This window comes from Rattus norvegicus, chromosome 10 (genome assembly GCF_036323735.1).
Source record: "Rattus norvegicus strain BN/NHsdMcwi chromosome 10, GRCr8, whole genome shotgun sequence".
In the NCBI taxonomy this organism is placed as follows: domain Eukaryota; kingdom Metazoa; phylum Chordata; class Mammalia; order Rodentia; family Muridae; genus Rattus; species Rattus norvegicus.
In genome coordinates, this window is record NC_086028.1 from 4,487,892 (window position 1) to 4,511,602 (window position 23,711).

General features: G+C 48.8%; 1 protein-coding gene across 12 annotated transcripts in view; it reads right to left on the reverse strand.

Annotated features, from left to right (window-relative positions):
• Snx29 (sorting nexin 29) overlaps positions 1 to 23,711 on the reverse strand; it is a 413,817-nt gene that overhangs the window by 96,026 nt on the left and 294,080 nt on the right. The window lies entirely within an intron of this gene.

A 23,711-nucleotide genomic window follows, 5' to 3' on the forward strand; every position in this document is an offset into this window, starting at 1 on the left:
CCCATAATATATGTGCACTACAGGCAGAAAGAACATGGAGGCTCCTGACTGACAAGAGCTATGTTAAAAAATGACTGATGACAGAAATCAGACAGTGTAATGATGGCCCTTACCAATGCTGCTTGGAGTCCTAGTCATACACCATGAGGCAAGTGTGAGGGCCATGAGGCATCAACAACACATGACCACCAGTGAACCCCTAGCCCCCAACATTGTCAGGGCTGGCACATGGGCTTAAAATAGCTATGCTCTGACTATCTGATGCTCATGCTGGTAGCTGCTAAAACAATGATGATGTCATCCCACCACCCAGGGTGAGTCTAGAGTTGACTAGGATTTAAAGAATCTAGACAAAGGGGAAGCACTTGAACCAGAGTGGAGTGTGGGGAAGTGAGGGGAAATTATTGACAATATCCATCAATTTCCACAACTTGAAGCAAGGTGCTGTTTCCCACAACACAAGTGAAATCAAGACTTGGAGCCTCCATCTAGGAAGCAGATACAAACCAGGTCTGTCCAGTTCTGTGCTCTAATGAAAACAAAACCAAAACCAGCTAACAGGTAAAGCCCTGAGGCTTCCATGTAAGGACTGGAAAAGACTAGAAGGTGCTCCTTGAAGAAAGCAGCCCAGCTGTGGAGACAGGAGCATGAGTGAGTGGGAGCCGGGTCTTGACCTAAATGGCTTCATACCAAACGTCCTCCTGCCTTCTAGGCTCCAAGGTTCTGAGCAAATCAATTCTCTGAAATATACTGGGAATCATCTAGAAGACTGGTGTGTTTGTGAGGAACTTTTTGGAGAGAGAGCTCTGTGTTGAGACTCAGGAAGCAGACAGACTTCTGCCTTGTCACCAGGCAGACTCCACTCTCACAGGGCAGCACCATGTTCCTCACTCCTCCAAGGTCTTGTTGGACTGGGCTCTTGTGTCACATTACAGTTTTTCTGACTATTACTTTCTGTAGGTGGCTGAAAAGAGTTGATACAACATATTCAGAAAGCAGGAGGCTGCAGGTACTGAGATCAAAAAAAAAAAGCCATCCTTTAAGAGGGAAGTTTTTACTGAAATTGACCTAGAAGCAACAACCCCAGGCCAACCAAAATGTCTTCCAGAGATCACCCCTTAAGCAGCAGGGGGAGTGCAGTGGTAGAGTATTGCCAGCACGGAGAAGGCCTGGGCTCCATCCCCAGTATAAACCAAAACCAAACCTCAGGTGTTCTTGATTCTATAATCAAATATTTTAACAATGTTATCTACAGAAAAAGGCCCATAATACACAATAAGCACTTGACAGGAGCTGTCACTGACAACTGGTAGAGAGTGAGCTTGAGAGAGACTCATCTTTCCATCAGATGGAATGAGCCATCTTCTGGGCTGCTTCTCAAGAAGGAGTTGACTTTCTCTACATTATTCTGAAAACAAGAAAAACCCTGGTGAATGCAACTAGGGCACCAGCAGACAGGTGAGACCTACCTAGTACCTGTGCCTGCTTTTGCATCCAGAACCTGAGATGTGAAACTCCCAAGTATTGATGGCAGATGTGCTGTGGGAGCTGGGGTGAGCTGGGCCACTGCTGTTCATCATTACACCCGTTTTGTGTTGTTGTTGTTGTTTTAAGACAGGCTCTCATGTAGCCCAGGCTGGCCTTGAGCTCTCTATATAGCTGAGGGTGACCTTGAACTTTTCATCCTCCTGCCTCTGCCTTCCCAGTGCTGAAATTACAGGCACGCAGCACTGTTGGTTTATGAAGTACTGGCAATGGCAGCTGGCCTTCATGTATGCTCAGCAGCACTCTGCCCAGTGAGCTGCATCTCCAGCCTCTCGCTGTGCGTGCATTTGAAACAAAAACAGAGTGCTACCAGCTAAAACCTTGAGTAAAGTGCAGTAGCTACACAGTGTACTTTTGATAAAAGTTTAGTAGCATACATCAAAGCTTAATCTTTTTCAAAAGCAACGAGTGGAAGACACATGGCCAGTGTGGTCCCTACAGGCAACCGTGTCTGTGGGTCAATACTATGAGAACAAAATACAACTGGGAGATGACAGTGAATTCAGATGAGGCCTTTCTGCAATACTCTACAATGATATTTTCACTGATACACATTCTAGGGCAATCTGCGTATCTATCACATTATCAAGGTACAATTTCTCTCTCTCTCTCCAGCTTCTTCTGGGCAACAAGTCAGATGGAAGAGATTTTGCTTTCAGAGTCACTGGAACATGAGGGACAGCCCAGGACACAGCCAGGGCTCTAAAGCCACGTGCCCTGCCTCTCATCCCTGTGGCACCTATGTGCTGTGCCCCTGAGGCTAGGGACAGCTCTTCAGGTTTAACTGAGGAAGGACTCACAGGTTGTAAGGATAGCAGGTACCAATGCATCAGAGCTATCGACTTAAAAATAGCATCCTGAGAGCCCACCTCAGAAAAGCCTCTGAATGTGCAAGTCCCACAAAGTACACACCAAGGGCAAACCAGAGGGAAGGAAAGGAGAAGAAAGAGACAGATTTCAAGCTGCCATTACAGAACAAAGTGCTTCCTCAAGGAGGAGGAGGTGGCACCAGGTGTTTCCCTGACAGTAAGTGTCCCTCAGGGACGATGGTTTTCTGGGAACATTCTAGACAGTGAATATAAGAGCTCAGAGGTAGGTAAGTCCTGCCGGCTTAGAGGCTTTTCTTCTAATTCTGTGGCATTGTCAGGATCAGGAAGCCAGGAGATATTTATATGTCGTCCTGAATACTGCAGAGGCTGCTTAGAAGAAAATGCTGTGACCTTGGGGGCCTCTAGGCAGCCTCTGCACCAGCTACAGTGGTTATGGAGAGTCATGGTCAAGGTCCATGTAGGGTTTATCTGTCCAAAGCGATGCCAGATCTCCTCTGGGCTCACGCCAATGTCCAAAAGTTAGTCTCTCCTGTGTAGTGCTGAGGATACCATCTAGACACCACATGCACTCCCCCACTACGTTATAGCCCAGTCTCTTTACTTTGTATTTTGAGAAAGGTCTTACTAAGTTACCAGGGATGGCCTTGAACTTACCTGAAACCTAGGCAGGCCTTGAACTTGAAATCTTCCTGCCTTAGCTTCCAAATAGTTTGGATTGTAGGTCTGTGCTACCAGGCCTGGTCAGAATGCTGATTCCATAGCACATAGGCAATACATAGGATGGAACAGAGATATTTTATAAGAAAAAAATTTTTTGATACTAACTACAAGCATATCTTAGACCTCCTGAAATCTGAGGAATCCAAGGAGACCCAGCTCTGGGCTGTGACCTCCTCTTTGGCTTGTCCTCCATGCAGGCACAATGAAGTGACCAGCACAGTCTACCCATCTGCTTCTCACTGAATCCAGAAAAGGGCTGTTCCCTGTGGGCCTGTGGGTTACATGAATAGGCAAAACCCACCAAGGGGGAAACAAAACAGATTGCTTCTTGAGTCTTCCTGGAGCAAAGCCCCCAGGGTAGAGAATGAGAGATGAGTTGGGAGAACCCACTCCTAAGAGACACCAGCAAGGTTTCCTAGCTCGGGGCTCCCTGAGGGATGGGGGCAGGAACAGGCCAAAGCCAATAGTAGGCTCACACTCTACCCTCACTGTCACTGTGGAACTCTCGCCAGAGTCCTGTCACTCTGACATGTCAATTCCCAAACTTAAGAAGACACCAGCGAGTCTGCTCCAAATGCCCACTACGTGCCCCCTGTATGCTTCTGGAATAAGGGGAGGAAGGGGAAAAGGGAAGGAGAAAAGAGACCATTAGAAGCTTCCTCAGCTTCTTCAGTAATTCCCCTGGGCAGAATCAGGACATAGGTACAGACAGGAAGGGTAAACAGGAAACATGCCTGGTGGTGAGGGATGACAAGAGGATGTTATGGTCAATGCTTTTGCTCTAATGCTACTTGTATTATGGTAATTTGGGACCTCAAAATTGCACGAGAATCCACATGATTGCACACAAGACACTGAGGGACTCTAATCCCAGTTGGTTTTGATTGCTAAATAAGGTTGCCGGCAGCCAATAGCTAGGCAGGGCAGACAGAGGTGAGACTTGTAGGATTCCCAGGCAAGGGAGTGAGGAAAGACAAAGATCTGCCACATGGAGAAGAGAGGGGAACTTGAGAACTTGAGGATCAGAAAGCATAGCTGCCAAGTAGGAGCTGGAGTGGCCCCAAGAGGGCTGCTCAACTGGGTCTAGGGCAACAAGATGGAGTATAGATTTTATACACTACCAGAGGGAGGAGATCAGCCACAGGGTGGTTAGGAAGTGGCCCGTCCTTGAGCTGTTTTAGGCATATAAAAATATAAAGGAACCCAGAGCATTGGGGCAGGGAGCTGGGATGTGCCATTGCCACCTGACTGCTGCCAGGGTCAATCTGAGTACTCAGTTGAGTACTGCTATACAGTCCAAAGCCAACCCAGGCAACTCAGTGAGACAGATCCTGCCTCAAAATAAAAAAGCAAACCTATACCCACAGTCATGAGGGGCAAATAACAAGATCACCACACGTCATCAAAGCTCCCTGCACTACAAACGTGTTCACACACAGCCCACCCCAGATACCTCCAGTCAGCAGCTGTGGGCCACGGTGTCGTCTCTATCCACAGAGTACAGGTGTCAGGAGCACAGCTCAGGCCCAGCCGCTCAGGAGCCCCAGTGAGTCCATGCATTCAACTCTTCACATGGGAAGGGGAATCACCTCTAGGTGGAGACATGCCCTTATCTCCTCTATTGAAAGGTAGTCCAGTTTGAGCAGGTCAAGGATCTGGTTCACTGTGCAATCACTTCTGTCCCTGGTGGAGGCCCTAGAAGCCACCATGGGGTTCGGTAGGGTTTGCCCACTGTTCAGAATTCTGACTTGGAAAGGCCTCTTTCTGTTCCTCCTCAGGGTCTATCTCTTTCTGATGCTGTCAGAGCCTAAGTCTGAGCCCTTGGTACTTTGGCCTTCCTTACTCATTCTCAAAAGTTCCCTCCATGTAGCTGCCTGCTGCCACATGACTGACCTCCATGCCTGCTACCACATGACTGACTTCCATGCCTGCTGTCACATGACTGACCTCCCTGCCTGCTGTCACATGACTGACCTCCATGCCTGCTACCACATGACTGACCTCCATGCCTGCTGTCACATGACTGACCTCCATGCCTGCTACCACATGACTGACCTCCATGCCTGCTACCACATGACTGACTTCCATGCCTGCTGTCACATGACTGACCTCCCTGCCTGCTGCCACATGACTGACCTCCATGCCTGCTACCACATGACTGACTTCCATGCCTGCTGTCACATGACTGACCTCCCTGCCTGCTACCACATGACTGACCTCCATGCCTGCTACCACATGACTGACTTCCATGCCTGCTGTCACATGACTGACCTCCCTGCCTGCTACCACATGACTGATCTCCATGCCTGCTACCACATGACTGACCTCCATGCCTGCTGTCACATGACTGACCTCCATGCCTGCTACCACATGACTGACCTCCATGCCTGCTGTCACATGACTGACCTCCATGCCTGCTGTCACATGACTGACCTCCATGCCTGCTACCACATGACTGACCTCCATGCCTGCTGTCACATGACTGATCTCCCTGCCTGCTACCACATGACTGACCTCCCTGCCTGCTACCACATGACTGACCTCCCTGCCTGCTGCCACATGACTGACCTCCCTGCCTGCTACCACATGACTGACCTCCCTGCCTGCTACCACATGACTGACCTCCCTGCCTGCTGCCACATGACTAACCTCCATGCCTGCTACCACATGACTGATCTCCCTGCCTGCTACCACATGACTGACCTCCATGCCTGCTGTCACATGACTAACCTCCATGCCTGCTACCACATGACTGACCTCCCTGCCTGCTACCACATGACTGACCTCCCTGCCTGCTGCCACATGACTGACTTCCATGCCTGCTGTCACATGACTGACCTCCCTGCCTGCTACCACATGACTGACCTCTCTGCCTGCTACCACATGACTGACCTCCATGCCTGCTGTCACATGACTGACCTCCATGTCTGCTACCACATGACTGACCTCCATGCCTGCTGTCACATGACTGATCTCCCTGCCTGCTGCCACATGACTGACCTCCCTGCCTGCTACCACATGACTGACCTCCCTGCCTGCTACCACATGACTGACCTCCCTGCCTGCTGCCACATGACTGACCTCCATGCCTGCTACCACATGACTGACTTCCATGCCTGCTGTCACATGACTGACCTCCCTGCCTGCTACCACATGACTGACCTCCATGCCTGCTACCACATGACTGACTTCCATGCCTGCTGTCACATGACTGACCTCCCTGCCTGCTACCACATGACTGATCTCCATGCCTGCTACCACATGACTGACCTCCATGCCTGCTGTCACATGACTGACCTCCATGCCTGCTACCACATGACTGACCTCCATGCCTGCTACCACATGACTGACCTCCATGCCTGCTGTCACATGACTGACCTCCATGCCTGCTGTCACATGACTGACCTCCATGCCTGCTACCACATGACTGACCTCCATGCCTGCTGTCACATGACTGACCTCCCTGCCTGCTACCACATGACTGACCTCCCTGCCTGCTACCACATGACTGACCTCCCTGCCTGCTGCCACATGACTGACCTCCCTGCCTGCTACCACATGACTGACCTCCCTGCCTGCTACCACATGACTGACCTCCCTGCCTGCTGCCACATGACTAACCTCCATGCCTGCTACCACATGACTGATCTCCCTGCCTGCTACCACATGACTGACCTCCATGCCTGCTGTCACATGACTAACCTCCATGCCTGCTACCACATGACTGACCTCCCTGCCTGCTACCACATGACTGACCTCCCTGCCTGCTGCCACATGACTGACTTCCATGCCTGCTGTCACATGACTGACCTCCCTGCCTGCTACCACATGACTGACCTCTCTGCCTGCTACCACATGACTGACCTCCATGCCTGCTGTCACATGACTGACCTCCATGCCTGCTACCACATGACTGACCTCCATGCCTGCTGTCACATGACTGATCTCCCTGCCTGCTGCCACATGACTGACCTCCCTGCCTGCTACCACATGACTGACCTCCCTGCCTGCTGCCACATGACTGACCTCCATGCCTGCTGCCACATGACTGATCTCCCTGCCTGCTGCCACATGACTGACCTCCATGCCTGCTGCCACATGACTGACTTCCATGCCTGCTGTCACATGACTGACCTCCCTGCCTGCTACCACATGACTGACCTCCCTGCCTGCTGCCACATGACTGACCTCCCTGCCTGCTGCCACATGACTGACCTCCCTGCCTGCTGCCACATGACTAACCTCCATGTCTGCTACCACATGACTGATCTCCCTGCCTGCTGCCACATGACTGACCTCCATGCCTGCTGCCACATGACTGACTTCCATGCCTGCTGTCACATGACTGACCTCCCTGCCTGCTACCACATGACTGACCTCCCTGCCTGCTGCCACATGACTGACCTCCCTGCCTGCTGCCACATGACTGACCTCCCTGCCTGCTGCCACATGACTGACCTCCCTGCCTGCTACCACATGACTGACCTCCCTGCCTGCTACCACATGACTGACCTCCATGCCTGCTACCACATGACTGACTTCCATGCCTGCTGCCACATGACTGACCTCCCTGCCTGCTGCCACATGACTGACCTCCATGCCTGCTGCCACATGACTGACCTCCATGCCTGCTACCACATGACTGACTTCCATGCCTGCTGCCACATGACTGACCTCCATGCCTGCTACCACATGACTGACTTCCATGCCTGCTGTCACATGACTGACCTCCCTGCCTGCTGCCACATGACTGATCTCCATGCCTGCTACCACATGACTGACCTCCCTGCCTGCTGTCACATGACTGACCTCCATGCCTGCTACCACATGACTGACCTCCATGCCTGCTGTCACATGACTGACCTCCATGCCTGCTACCACATGACTGACCTCCATGCCTGCTGTCACATGACTGATCTCCCTGCCTGCTACCACATGACTGACCTCCCTGCCTGCTACCACATGACTGACCTCCCTGCCTGCTGCCACATGACTAACCTCCCTGCCTGCTGCCACATGACTAACCGCCATGCCTGCTACCACATGACTGACCTCCATGCCTGCTACCACATGACTGACCTCCCTGCCTGCTGCCACATGACTAACCTCCATGCCTGCTACCACATGACTGATCTCCCTGCCTGCTACCACATGACTGACCTCCATGCCTGCTGTCACATGACTAACCTCCATGCCTGCTACCACATGACTGACCTCCCTGCCTGCTACCACATGACTGACCTCCCTGCCTGCTGCCACATGACTGACTTCCATGCCTGCTGTCACATGACTGACCTCCCTGCCTGCTACCACATGACTGACCTCTCTGCCTGCTACCACATGACTGACCTCCATGCCTGCTGTCACATGACTGACCTCCATGCCTGCTACCACATGACTGACCTCCATGCCTGCTGTCACATGACTGATCTCCCTGCCTGCTGCCACATGACTGACCTCCCTGCCTGCTACCACATGACTGACCTCCCTGCCTGCTACCACATGACTGACCTCCCTGCCTGCTGCCACATGACTAACCTCCATGTCTGCTACCACATGACTGATCTCCCTGCCTGCTGCCACATGACTGACCTCCCTGCCTGCTGCCACATGACTGACTTCCATGCCTGCTGTCACATGACTGACCTCCCTGCCTGCTACCACATGACTGACCTCCCTGCCTGCTGCCACATGACTGACCTCCCTGCCTGCTGCCACATGACTGACCTCCCTGCCTGCTGCCACATGACTGATCTCCCTGCCTGCTACCACATGACTGACCTCCCTGCCTGCTACCACATGACTGACCTCCCTGCCTGCTGCCACATGACTGACTTCCATGCCTGCTGTCACATGACTGACCTCCCTGCCTGCTACCACATGACTGACCTCCCTGCCTGCTGCCACATGACTGACCTCCCTGCCTGCTGCCACATGACTGACCTCCCTGCCTGCTGCCACATGACTGACTTCCATGCCTGCTGCCACATGACTGACTTCTATGCCTGCTGCCACATGACTGACCTCCACGCCCAGTTTTTTTCCTTTCTCCTCTCTATTCTCCTCCTATGTGGAGAGGAGATGGGGTCCATATTCTTACAGATAGCAGTAGAAATCAGAGTGTTGAATGTGCAGGTCTCGCTCTTTAAGGGAAGGAACGTGCATGGCTGTTCCCATCTAGACTGGGAATGGATATGTTAGTTTGCTATCTGTGGAGCCAGGCTTCACCGGAATCCCCCAGACTCCTGAGCATGGTTTCTCTGTCAGCAGAACCCATTCTTGTGGAAGAGGTCACAGATCCCTTGCAAAAGACTGCTTTTGGCAAAGGAGTTTCCACTGTAGCCATGCCCTAAGCCTTATTGTGATAGCTGTGATGAGAAAACCTTTTTTGTACTGTGTTTAAATATATAAAAAGCAAATTGCCCAGGGTCAGACTCCAGAAGTTTGGACCACCCTGGATGGATAAGTCACACTGAACCCAATGGGCTTCCCTTTTTGTTCTCATGTGGATCATTTCCCTGCGGGCAGTGGAACTTGCAAGGGGCCCCCACACTATGGGCAGCTTCAAGACATACAGCTGGCCTGCCTTGGGGTTTTAGTCTTGTTATCTTCTTTTAAACATAAATAGATTGTCCTTGTGCTTCCTTTTGACTCCACTTAAATTCTTTTATGAGACTAAGAACCCCACGGAAGAACCCCAATTCCCCAGTATCATGTGGTAGCTCTGCCATGACCCAACTCCCCCAGGATTTCCAATAAAATTTAAATTCTGCCTGTTTTTAATTTTTTAACCAGAGAAAATGAATCCTTCAACTTGGAATCCTGCTATCTAAGTCTCCTAAGTGCTGGGATTACAGGCACTTGCTGCCATGCCCAGTTTAGCTATGCAGTTTTAAACCTTCATTTTATGTGCATTTGGTGTTTCGGTGTTTTGCCTGCATGTATGTGTAAATGAGGGTGGCAGATCTTGGAGTTACAGACAGGTGTGAGCTGTCCTACAGGTACTGAGATCTGAACCCTAGTCCTCTGGAATAGCAGTCAGTGTCCTTAACCCCTGAGCCATCTCTCCAGTCTGGTTATGCTTTTTAAGCCATTGCCTTCGTAGGTGGTTTGACACACAGTAACTCATGCCCATAACAACTGTCCAAGGCCATGTAACAAGTCATTAAGTGCCAGCAGCAGGATCTGAGACAAGGCACTCTATACCACAAAGGTTCGCTGCCTCCCACAACAGAATCCTCACCGCTCGCACTCTGCCTCAGGAGTTGACACAGTTCACACTCAGAGATTTGGCTGTAGAGTGCCTCTGACAGAGCTCCACCACCACCCTCTACCATCCACCTGTCCTAGCGTGCCATCTGTCCACACTGGCTTTCTATGACTGCCCCCACTCTCGGGGAGCTCGGGGAGCAGTCTGCATTTCCCTGCTTGCCACATCAACCAGTTCACGTGACACCCACCAACCTGGCCTAGCACCTGGCCCACCACAGGTACTGACTGTATGAATGAATCATAATAGAAGCTGTATTTCCACTCTGAAATGTCAATCAATTTTTAAGCTGCTGTGCAGCAATTCAAAAATCTTCATATGTGGTTAAGATAAGTTAGCTTGGGGATAAAAAAAGAACCAAAGAAAAATAGTTTTATTTGTCTTTCAATTTCAAAGCTCTCAGGTTCACTGCTCAAAAGAAAAGGCAAGAAGAAAACATGACAGCCACAATGAACATTTGTCCCGACCATGAAATGGCACAGCGCTATTTGTGCAGGCTTCTTTCATGCACTGGTTTTCAAATAGTCTTCCCATAAGCAATTAGCTCTCTCTCTCTTTTTCAGTCAAAATGAAAACCATTTTCCAACCCACTGACACTCTGCTTTCCCATGTCATTTTAAACTAAGGAACCAAGTCTGAAAGGGCTCAGCTATTATCTTCAGGCTGGGGCAGCCAGGCAGGCTGGGGCAGCTGCAGAAGGGACCATGCATGATGTTGACCTGCACTCTCACCACCATGAGGAGGACTCAGAGAGGCAGGACCACATACAAGGTTCTATGCTTGCCTGCTTGTTAATTTACCTGGTCTGCAAATATTATAGGCATCAGATGCTTGTGGTTTTAAAAAATAACTCAGGGGTTGGGGATTTAGCTCAGTGGTAGAGCGCTTGCCTAGGAAGCGCAAGGCCCTGGGTTCGGTCCCCAGCTCTGAAAAAAAGAACCAAAAAAAAAAACAAAAAACAAAAACAAAAAAACAAAAAAACAAAAAAAAACAAAACTATAAAAAATACTCAAGGCCAAAGATTGAAGAGGTAGCAGCTAAGAGCCTTTTTATTTATCCTCTGTGCAGCCCAAAAAGCTTCGGTGGATTTATTTTTGATGGTTCACGTTCCCTCATAAGATTATGAAGGTTTCAGGAGCAATATTCTCAGGCCTCCAAGATGGCGTTAGGCATGTATGAGATTGCTTACTAAATGTTTGAACTTCATGGGCAAGAAGTAGACATCCAAATGGAGAGACAGATGAAGGGATGGCTGGAGGAGGGGAAGGAAGGAAGGAGCATATGTAAACGATCCAGTTTACTTAGAGTGGGTACTAGCTTCTTCCTGTGCCATTAAGCTGCTCAGACAACATTTGCATGAAGCCAAATATACAAGGAAACTCTACAGCACCACTCAGGGTAACATGGGCCCGGGAGGAAGTCATGAATAGTTATATAAACATAGTCAGAGTGAGACCACACAGCTCCCAGGAAAACTGCAACCCTCCTCCTCTGCTAATGAGGAATAGCCTAAGACAGAACACCAAAGCCAAAGCCTGACTCAAAACAGGTTGCAGGTTCACTGTCTTTATGAAAAAGGAGTGAGCTTTCTGCACCTGTGTACTTGGATTGAGCATTTTGGAAGCAAGGACACTCATTGGAAACAAAGATCAGAAAAAAAATAACCTTTCATTCTGTAAAATTTGGAACCTTCACATTTTTGCTGTGTAATCCAAGCTGTTAACTTTCTCAATGTAAGTTTAATAATCATGTAATTTTATATGCATAAAAATGGAAGAATGCTTGCCTCTGGTTGGGGAGCATGGAAAGACCAGGAAGGATAAGGGAAAGGCATTCTGGGATGAACTAGAGTTCAACATGAACCTTAGGAAGAAATATGTGGTGATGTCTGCAACTTTTAAAAACTAATAACAAAAATACAAATGAATGGCTAATGGGAAACATGCATAAGTGATGGATGGACAAACAGTGGGTAGTAGAAGATGGACAACAGAGACAGACAGATGAACTGTGAGTGAATGGACAACAGAGATGGATGAGTGAACTGTAGGTAAATGGACAACAGAAGTGGATGGGTGAATAGTGGGTGGGTGGGTGGGCAGAGAAGGGATGGCGGATAGGTGAACTGTGGGTAGTAGACAGATGGACAACAGCGGTGATGGATGAACAATGGGTGGGTGGGTGGGCAGATAACAGATGATGGATGGGTAATTGATGGATGGTAGAGAGATGATGGACACAGCAGGTACAGGAAGATGTTAGAGATAGAACTTTAGTGGTGAACGTACCAGCATGCAATGGACAAAATCTTTTATATGACAATTTTTTCAAAGTGTTTAAAAAGTTTTATTCAGTTGGGCTAGAGGAATGAATGGCTGAATTGCATTACAAGAGAACAAGCATGAAGAAAAGGAAAAGAAAAGGTATTTCTGAAGTGGTTAATCATTAAAGTTCTTGTGGGGTTTTTCCCCCCCTAAATTCTGCAACATTTGTGGTATGTATTAGCTCTCTGGGATAATCTGTTTGGATTTCTTTCCTCATCTAAATAAGTTTGGTGTTGGCTTTGCTTTTATGAAGAGCAGTTAAGACTCAGCTTGCTGCCTTGCACAAACTACAACCTTTCCCGGGAAGCAGATGACAAATAGTACATTGGAGGGCTGGTGTGGGGCATGATGAGAACTAACTGCCTACCCAGAGCCGGGCAGAGCTGGTGTGGGGCATGATGAGAACTAACTGCCTACCCAGAGCCGGGCAGAGCTGGTCTGAGGCATGAGGAGAATTGCCTACTAAGAGCAGGGCAGAGCTGGTCTGAGGCATGAGGAGAATTGCCTACTAAGAGCAGGGCAGAGCTGGTCTCAGCAAGCAGCAGGCACAGTTCTTTCTAGTTACCTCTCAGAGGTGGAGAGTCACCTGCAGCATCAAGGATTTTGGACACCCAGCTGATGACCCAGAGGTCTGGCCTTGGAATCAGTCACCCATTTTGAAAGTCAGTCATAATACCACAAACCCCCACACTCCCCTGTTATTGGCACTTATCTGAAAAATTTTTATCAAGTTCCAACCTGGAGTCAGATCCTCTGTCAGGAAGGACAGCCTCACACAAGCCAGGTTCAACTTCTTGGAATGCCTCTCTATGCAAATGAGGTACCTCAGCCAATGAAACTTTACCCTAAAAACCCCTTCCTGCTCTCCAAGGTTCATATTTATAGGCCTTGATTCACCTGGAAGAAAGTGTGTGTACACAGGTTGTTTCAGTCAAGATCATCTGAGAGAGAGAGAGCTGTAACACTGGAATCTTCAGAGAAGCCCCGCCCTCGCTTGGCATTCACACTGGACCAGGATCCTGCTGACTCAACTATTCTGGATTTTGCTTCATCCTCCCCCACCCAGGGCGCATCAATGCCGGAACTCAGCACTGCTCTGCTCCATCCCTCCCTGCCTGGTGTGCAAGCAGTGCCTGAACACCCAGGGGAGAAGTAGACCCTGGCACCACACATCGCACGCTCATGTGCACCAAGAGGCACAGTGTCGTCTGCTGCCAGGGGGATGCTCCACGGTCACAAGTGTCCTTCAGTGGTTGTTTCCTCTGTAGTCACCTCAGAGGGTTGAATGTTGCCACGGAAAGAAAACATCTACATCAGAAACCTCGAAACTTACTAATGTGACCTTACTGCAGAAACAAACTTTGCAGATGTAACAAATAATGTCCCTTCCAGGAAGATGCTGACCTCATTTTTTCTCTTTTGTCAACAAACAGCAAGTGAGTTCTGCTAAAGAAGGCTGCCTGGTGACATGTAACAGCCCCTTGATGATTACACCTCCCAGGGTGGCACACCCCTCTTCTGAACTCGGTGATTGCTGTACAAGGTGTTTTTTGAGACAAGTCAAAGCAGCAAAAAAGAGCTCTGCTAGACAACCACCTGTCCCCACTGTCGTCTAGCAGGCTGAGCAATAGCACAGCCTCACTGTGCTATTCAGAGCTCCCAGAGTTCCTGAGAGGAAGATGCAGGGAAAGGGGGCAGATTACGGTTGCCTGCTGCTTGGCATCCATTTGCTTCCTGGGAAATCATCCCACTGGCTGATTTAACCCATGGATGGACACCAAATAACTCAAGCTAACCAGTGCAGCCGACTCTGCCCACAGAGATGGGTTCTAGGTGGTGTCCTGAGGTAAGCCGACCCTGCCCAAAGAGATGGGTTCTAGGTGGTGTCCTGAGGTAAGCCGACTGCCCACAGAGGTTGGTTCTAGGTGGTGTCCTGAGGTAAGCCGACCCTGCCCAAAGAGATGGGTTCTAGGTGGTGTCCTGAGGTAAGCCGACCCTGCCCAAAGAGATGGGTTCTAGGTGGTGTCCTGAGGTAAGCCGACCCTGCCCAAAGAGATGGGTTCTAGGTGGTGTCCTGAGGTAAGCTGACCCTGCCCAAAGAGATGGGTTCTAGGTGGTGTCCTGAGGTAAGCCGACCCTGCCCACAGAGGTCGGTTCTAGGTGGTGTCCTGAGGTAAGCCGACTCTGCCATACCAGTCCCAGGGCTGCTGTGGTGCCGGGGCTGAGGTCACTCTTTCTCAGTGACACACTGGGCTATTCCAGGCGTTGCCACCATCCACAGAAGGATAAGACAGTTGTGGCAGGGTATGGTGGACAGAGTGATGTGCAGATAGGCTATTTCATGGCCAAGACTCCACAGTTTGTACTTCTCTAAAGCACGGTGCCGGGCTTTGCTGAGGCCTGTCTAGGCTGGTTTCTCTTGGTCTTCCACTGCAGGCATTCTAAGTGATGTGGACACCACAGATCCAGAGATCCTGCCCAGCTTACATTCTATTTTATGTCAGTCTGTAAGTTTTCACAGCAAGGCCAAGGCCTGAAAACAAAAACCCAAAGGAAACAACTCAACCCTCCTTCCAAGAGGAGCACTCTTTCAGGACATAGACCACATCGGCCTTGACTCTTCCAGCGCAGGCGAGTGAAAGACTCAGCTCATTCGTGTAGCACAGGCAGATCAACAAAACGAAACAAGTCTTAATTCCCATCATTCCAGCTGGCACCAGCACCATGGCCCAGTACCCAAGAACCAAGCACTTAGTGTGCCATCCAACTGGATTCTCCAGCCACGCCCTCAGGGGGGCACATCCCAGCTCTGGAGCCCCTGAGATACTCCTTAGTAATTCTGCCTTTTCTTCTTGGACTGCAGAGGGTTTGCTTTATTGATGATACATCCCATTTCTGGGTAGAAATTTTGAAAGACAGGATCTCTTGTTTCTTGAGCTTGTCTAGGTCTGAGTCAAGGAGAATGGAAACCATGGAGCACAGTCCCTACTACCCATAAAGGACAAGCAACGCTGTAGAGACAGAAACATCAGTTTCCCCTTGTGACATTTTGGGACTGTTACTATAGCACAACATAACCTTCCCTGACTAACATATTAGACCCCATTTACAGATGTGAAAACTGAGTCTGAGGAAAGTAAATCATGGATCCTATATCCAACCATGCTACCCAGGATAGAAGAGAGAAACTCTTGACATCAGATGGCATGCCTCAGAGTCTAAGGGACCAGAATCCTTCATCACGCCATCTAACCTGTAGCTTTCAGGGAAGCCTTGGTATGTGCTTATGATATCAAGATCAGAGGCAGAGAGGTTCCATTTTTCATGCCTTCTTCCTCCACAGACTTCTCTATTAAGCTCTGAGTTTTCTATAAGCCACCACAAAACGTTCAAGTTCTTCTGTGACTGATGGATAACTTCTTACCCAAATTAGAAATGGTTTCAACTTAGGTATCAAAGAAATCAGGGGTGGCCAATACTTGCTGCAGTAGCTCCTAACACTTGACAGCAAGGTAAAAGGAAATGACAAGAGCAGCATGGTCAGCTCAAGACTGACACACAGAGCTGGGCTGGTGTCAGCCAAATTCAGTGAGCATGTTCTGGGCATCCAACATGAGGATGCTTGGTAAGAAGTGGAAACTAATAGTCACTTGTTCAATAAATATTTAATAGCCCATAGCAGGTGCCTGGAGCTCAGCCAAGTAGAGAAGAAGTGAATGGAGAGGAGAGAGCCAGTTCTGTGCTGAGTGAAGGTAACTGTCATGAGGACGTGCACCCTGAGAACACAGGCATGCACACAGGCCTGTGGCCTCCCACACGGCGGCTCTGAAGGCATGCTCTGTAAACCTAAACCCCATCTCACGCTCCCTGGTGGGTGGTACCAGTCTTATCTAAAGATGAAGACATCTCTGGGAAACCAAGAGACCTGTTGGTTCCCTCACTTAGTAGTCATGGGCACTTAACTCACCGGGCCTTCCTGTTCTCTGAGGGAAACGGCAATATGTCTGTCTCACAGATTGCTAATACATTATAGCATTTGAAAGGAGGCATGGGACACAAACAGCTTAGCAGAAGCTGTCGGTTGTTGCAGGCAGGGTGTGGTCATCATCCCACTCTTAAGGTTTTATCTATCTCCCAGGGAAGCCAAAGACTTATTGATAAGACTAGTGAGTATAAGAAGAAGCGATGTCAAAACAGAGCAGTACAAGGCAGCTCTAGCCATGGAGGTCTGTCTCCCAGGGTGGGCTTAGCCCTTCAAGGCTGTCCACAAAGCAAGAGATGAAGAAGCCAGCACATATTCATGAACGGAGACAGGAAAGTCTCGGAACAACCTACAGCATAATTAACCCACAGATGTTTAAAATAGGCAAGCATATTTTATATGCATATACATTTAAGTTATGCAATGTATATGCATGAAAGACATCCAGAGCAATGTGAACTGAAGTTTCCATAGCAAGGTCACTGGAAGAGAGGAACCTATGTTCTGCCATCGATTTACTGAAACTCTTTCAGGATATGGTTTTATATTGTGCTGTTTGGAGAAATTTGGCAGTGTTTGAACAGATGAAAGGGTTGAAAAGTGAAGCTTTGCAAACAGGAAGAGCAAGCGCAGATGGCAAAGCTGTGCCAGGGTGGGGAGAGTCCGTCTGTCCTGCCTCGGAAGCTACCAGCTTAACTCTGAACGAACCTAATGTACTTTCCACACTCACTTTCTGTACAAAAGTGTACATGATGCATCACAGCTCCAAAGAATTCTTTTCACATTTCAAAATTAATTAAGTCTCCAGAAAAAAGTTATGGCATATAGGTACCATGATTACACTCTTTGTGACTATAATTTTCTATCTTTAAGTATTCATAAATGCTTTTTAATAAAGGCTTAAGCTTAAAAAAGGCAATTAACCCAGGCTTTCTGGCCAAACCTATAACTCCAGTTACTTAGGAGGCTAAGATATGGTGATCACAAGTTCAAGGCTAGCCTGGGCTACAAAGCAAGCTCAAGGCAAGCTAGCAACGTTGTGAGACCCTGTCTCAGAATGAAAAGTAAACAGAGGGCTGTGAATATAGCTCAGTGAGAAGAATGCTTCCCTTGCAATGCTCGTGGTTCAGTCCTGTCACACACATGCACTCATGCACACACCCACTCACAAACACACACTCACACCCCAATAAGAAAATACCTGCACCCTAGAGGGCATGGGCAGCAAGCACTGGCTGCAAGCTTGGCTCTTACAGGACGGGGGTGGCAACTTGCACTTGGGCATCACATTCATGCTGGCATCAACAGTGATATTTCTCAACAGCAGAACTCAAGAATGCCACTGAATCAGGGAAAAAAAATAAAAACAAGGCAAGCTGGGATCTCAGGTTCTCAAAATCCCTGAACAAGAAGATAGCTCTCCAGTGCCTGGCTGGCATATTTTATTTTATTCTTTAGTATCCGAGAGTGTTCCATTCAAGCTCTGGGTGATAAAATCATCTTGGTGTCCATGCCAAACAACAGCACAGTCAAAGCAGATAAACACACATCAGACAAAACATATTCTGGGGTCAACGCCCTCAAGGACACAGGCTATATCTCCCAGGTCTGTGTGCCCCACACGCCATGAAACTGTGAGTGACCTACTGAAGCATAAACTAGGGCAAGATTCCTCCCTTCGGTCTCTGCTGAGGTCTTTCCCAAGCACAGAGTTGACTCAGCTCTGTGACACTGCATGCCTTGCCAGCAGACATGACTGACTGAAGTGGAAATGCATTTCCCAGGTTCTATACACACAATCTTATGTGGCCAGGACCCACACACCTGCAACACTCAGCGACAACCAGCTCCCATGCTTGGTAATGAGCATGAGAGATTATGAAATGAGAGTTTAACACAGGCTTCAGGAAAGCAAGGGCTGAGCCGGGGGACCCCTTGGTCCAGGGTGTGCTGGTATGCATTCCAAAGTCATGGTACCACGTGGGCAGCTGCCCAGCAACAGGAGAACAAAGCTGTACCTAAGAAGGGGCTTTCATTCCTCAAATGGAGAAATTTATAGAGAGTTCTGCAAGCATTTTTCAGGATGATTTTGGGTCAAAAACTAATGTTCCTCTGCTAAGCTTCTATGTGGGATACACTTTTAGAAGTCTTTCTTAACAGCATTATTCAGAATAATCTGCATGGCAGCAGATGGCTAAAACACACATGCCCAAGCCCAGAATCCAAAGCCTCTTATGACCTAGCTGTGCTGCTCAGAGCTTCGAAGGGACAGCGGCAGACGGTTTGGCACTGTGTCATTAGAGATTTGCCAATGGCCACCGAGCCAAAACGTGAATTTCTTATAAGCTTCCGTCCCTAAGCAGCGTCAACCCTAACAGTCAGGGCCTCTGAAGATTTAAAGGAGCAGAAACAGGCCCACTTTGAAGTGAACCTTATTACAAACTGTGGGATGGGTCTGCCGTCTCTCTCATCTCTGAATTTTAATCATCTTTCCCTCGAATCAGCTAGACATCAACAGTGGAGAGAATGTCCTGTGCAAACTTGGGGTGGTTCGCAGTAGAGATTATCAAACTCTGATGTGGCAGAACAGGAAGCCACTTTTCAGGACAATGGAAGGCCCTGGTGAGTGGTGTTACCATAGCTACTGCAGCTGTGTGGTCATATCCTCATGACACATGCTCAGCGTCCGAGGAGATGCTTATGACGACATGGTGCTCATCACACAAAAGCTCTCAGTCCACAGGGGAAGGGAGATGCTGACATGGAGGGATGAGTCACAGTCACAAGCACTGCCACACAAACACGTGGGTAAGGGCCCGGGCCCCTACAGGGATGGGCAAGGGAGCATTTGCAGAGGGCTTAACAGAGGCTCAGGAAAGGAAACCACACCCCGCCAACACACACACATCATACAAACTTATACATTTGTGTGCACGCGCGCGCGCACACACACACACACACACACACGCACACACACACACGCACACACACACATGCACACACACACACGCACACACACACACACACACACACGCACCATGGAAATGAATCTCAAGAAGAGGAAGGACTTATGGGTTTTCAGTTAAACAGAAGTTACTGCTGTACCACAGAGCCTTGTGAAAGTTTATTAAGAGGAATCAATGAGGAGGAGGACATAAGGAAGGGACAGGGAAGGGGCAGAGGGGACTTGGGCAAAGGGGAGACACAGATAGATGGCAGAGTCAAAGAGAGGTGAACATAGACAGAGAGTGACACACACAGAAAGGTAAAGAAGACAGAGACAGAGAAATTGCAACCGAGGAGAAGATGGACAGACATGGGAAGAGAAAGGTAGGAAGGGAGACAGAAAAACAGGTAAAAAGAAGCACACAGACTTGGAAGCAATAAAGAGAAGGGAGGAAGGGAGGGATAGGAGCAGAAGAAAGGGAGAGCCAGAGAAAAAGCAGAATGAACTCCATGAACTGTTCACTGCTGGTCGATGCCCCCCGGGGGGTCTAGGAATCAGTGTTTGGCCAAACACCCCAGGCAGGAAGGCAATGAATGCCCATCTTATCTTACCCAATGACCTGGGGTCACACATGTGGTCTCATTTTCTTGGGCTCCACAACTCAGAGGCCAGGCCATGTTTTCTGATGAGCCCGGAGGGAATGTAACAGGGACTAGCAGCATAAAGAACTCTCAGAGCTTTTCCACTGCCTTTCTCAGAAAAAGAGTGTGAATTCATTCCTAGAAACCAGGTCCCTGGAGAAGGAACTGAGAACACTGTGTGTGCCCAGGTCTGTGGGCAGCGCACTGGGAGGTCCTGCAGCAAAGGGGACCTCCTTACTGTGCTGCCTTTTACCAAATATTTTTACCTAATAAATATTTTTCCATCAGAGTCCTCCTCACACATAGGAATCACTGTTCTGTTTTTAGGAATGTCTGCTTTCTCCAAGTTGATGCTTCCAAAGAGCCCCTTCTAACTAGCTCCAAGGCAAAACAATCAGTGTGATTAAACCAGCAACGAAAGCTTATAATCTTTTGAAATAAAAACTAAATAAGCAAGAGCAGCAGCAGCAAGCCTTTGCGTGCACACTGCCAGAAGGAGGAAGGAAGGCCAGCAGAGTGCTCGGCACACAGTGGGACCGTTGAGCCGCACCAGAGTCCATGAGAGTCTACACCATCCAGAGTGCTGTACCCAGGATGTGGCTCATCAGAGGCTGCTGGGCCAGAGCAGGAACTGAAGTGTGGACTGAAAGAGTAGGGGAAGCATCATGATGCCTGAGTTTATAAGTGTTATGGTTTGACTGGGAAACAGCCTCGGAGGCCCATGTGTGGAAGGAAGCATTTGCTCCCTGGCTATCTGGAGAAGCTGTGGCACTATGGAGTCTAGCAGGAAAGAGGAGGTCACTGGGTGAGAGAGGGAGCTTGGGGTTTATAGCTCAGACTCTTTCCTTCCTGAATGCCCATGCCATGTAACCAGCCACCTCAAGCTCATACTACCTCAGACACAAGCCTCTCCTGTGCCGCCATGATAGACCATGCCCCTTAACTGTGAGGGACAAGCCCTTTCCTCCTCTCATCCAGGTTATTTAGATTTGTTATTCTAATTCACATGTATAAGTGCTTTCCGTATGCATGTATGTACACTATTAGATTTTTTTGTTCTAACTCACATGTGTGAGTGCTTTCCCATAGGCATGCATGTACACTATGAGCAACTTTGGTGCCCTTAAAGGTCAAAAGGCACCAGATTCCCTAGAACTGGAGCTATGGGTGTTTGTAAACCACTATGTGAATTTGGGGGATAAAACTTGAGTCCTCTGCGAGAGTAACAAGAGCTTTTAACCACTGAGCAATCTCCCTAGCCCATCCAAGTAATTTAACAAAGTACAGAGAAAAGTAACCCATATTGTAAAATAAAAGTTTTTTTTTTTAAACAGAGTCCAAAAGGTTGGCATTTTTAACTGTTAAATAAATTCCATTCTCTAAGATCAGATTGAGCCGTGTCCCTTCTCACTGTAAGCCTGTTTTGTCTTCTGTTGTATGAGGGTCACAACCAGTAACACTGTTAGGAACGCTGGGGAGGGAATGATGCACTCACACTTAAAGGCCACACTTGGGCAGTGTGGAGGTTCGAATAAGCTTGGCTATGGGAACTGGCACTATTAGGAGGTATGGCTTTGTTGGAGGAAGTATGTCACTGTGAAGGCGTGACTTGAAGGATACTAATGCCCCACCCAGTATGGAAGAGACCCTCCTGGCTGCCTGAAGAAGCCAGTCTTCTGCTGGCCTTCAGATCAAATTGTAGAACTCTTGGCTCCTCCTGCACCATGTCTGCCTGGACACTGCCATGTTCCCACATTGATGATAATGGACTGAACCCAATTAAGTGCCCTTTCTAAGAGCTGCTTTGGCCATGGTGTCTCTTCACAGCAATGGAAACCCAGAGACAGGTAGCAAGCACTCTGTTACGGCCCGCTCCTCAGATCTGCAGTTATACTCTGTGCAGTCTTCCTCCTTCACAACAAGAACGAAGCATGGAGGCGGCTCTTTGTAAAAGCTCCACAGTGACACTAGTCATGTACTCATTCAGCATAAAGAACCCACAAAGACACTACCTAAGTTCAAACGGAGGGTATTCTAAGAAATGGGCCACTGTTCACTTCCTGTCTGCCCATGGTCCCCTCTTCAGCCAGTCCTGAAGGCTGGGGCACTCAGGGCATAAAAACAGGAGCATTGTGAAGACCTGTCCTACTCATGGGAGACAGGGTCAGCACCTGTCATGTAGGCCCACCACTCACTGCCCTTTCTTATTCACAGGCTACAGAAGCATCAAGAAGAGGAGCCACCAACCTGATGACGACACAGAGTAACAGGCCTAGGGGCTAACGAGAGGTGGATGCTACCATCATGAGGACAGACAGCAGAGTTTGCAGGACACCTGACAGGAAACAGTCCAACCAGAATCACACCATCAGTGAAATGACACCAATCCCACGCATCTAGACTCAAATATCAGCTTAAGGAAAATGAAAACAGAAAAGCGAGTCACAGCACCACGTAGCAAGTCAGCATAAAATACCAAGATGGAAACAACCCAGTGCTCCCACCAACACTCAAGGGAGAGAGGGGAGGGAGGACCCGAAAGACAAAATGTAGGAACGGCCAGATTCCCAAAGGCAGGATGGTGGACGGCCAAGGCTGAGGAAAGAATAAAGGATTAGTGTTTTACTGCAGGTGGAGAGTCGGTCAGTCTCCAGAGAAGCATGGCGGGGAACAGCTGCACATAGAGGGAAATACAAGCTGAGCTGTCTGCTAAAATGGTTGGATGACTAAGGTACTCTTACCTTCATCTTTAAGTTATAAGAGAGAATCCTATGAGACAATCAATGAATTCTGTGTGAGCCCCATGTGGATCCCAGATTTTAGAAACCTATTTAAAAATGATGTAGCTGGACATCTGAATACTGATACTTGCTGCTGTCGAGGGTTAGTGGACATGAGAGGTAAGGATGGTATAGCATTTACAGTTTCTAACTTTTTAAAAGCGTTTTCCTTTACTTTAAATTTGTCTCTCAAATATTACATCCCAACTGAGTTTCCCTCCATCCCCTCCCACAAGTCTCTCCCCCCCTTACCTCCCCTGTCCCCCAGATCCACCCTACTTCCACCTCCCCTCACAAAAGAGCAGGCCTCCCAGGGACATCAACCAAATACAAAACAAGCTAGAAAAGCATTTTCTTATTTTAGACATATTCAGTAGGGTGGCCAGAGATAAAATACTACTTAGTATTTGACTCAAATAATACAGCAGGGGAAACAGAAAGTGGAATGCTGAAATAGAACTGGCGCCGGCTTGTGAGAGCTTGCGGTGCACACTGCTCCCTGCCGACCTTTGGAACAGGGTGCTTCGTGCGGGAAGTGTTTAATGAAGCTACGGTGCGCATGCGCGGAAGGGCCAGCATCCAAACTCACAGCACCGCAGCTGGAGTTGTTATGAGGCGGGCCAAGCAAACATCCAAGGGACACAACGGATCCGACCACAGGCTGTGCTTCAT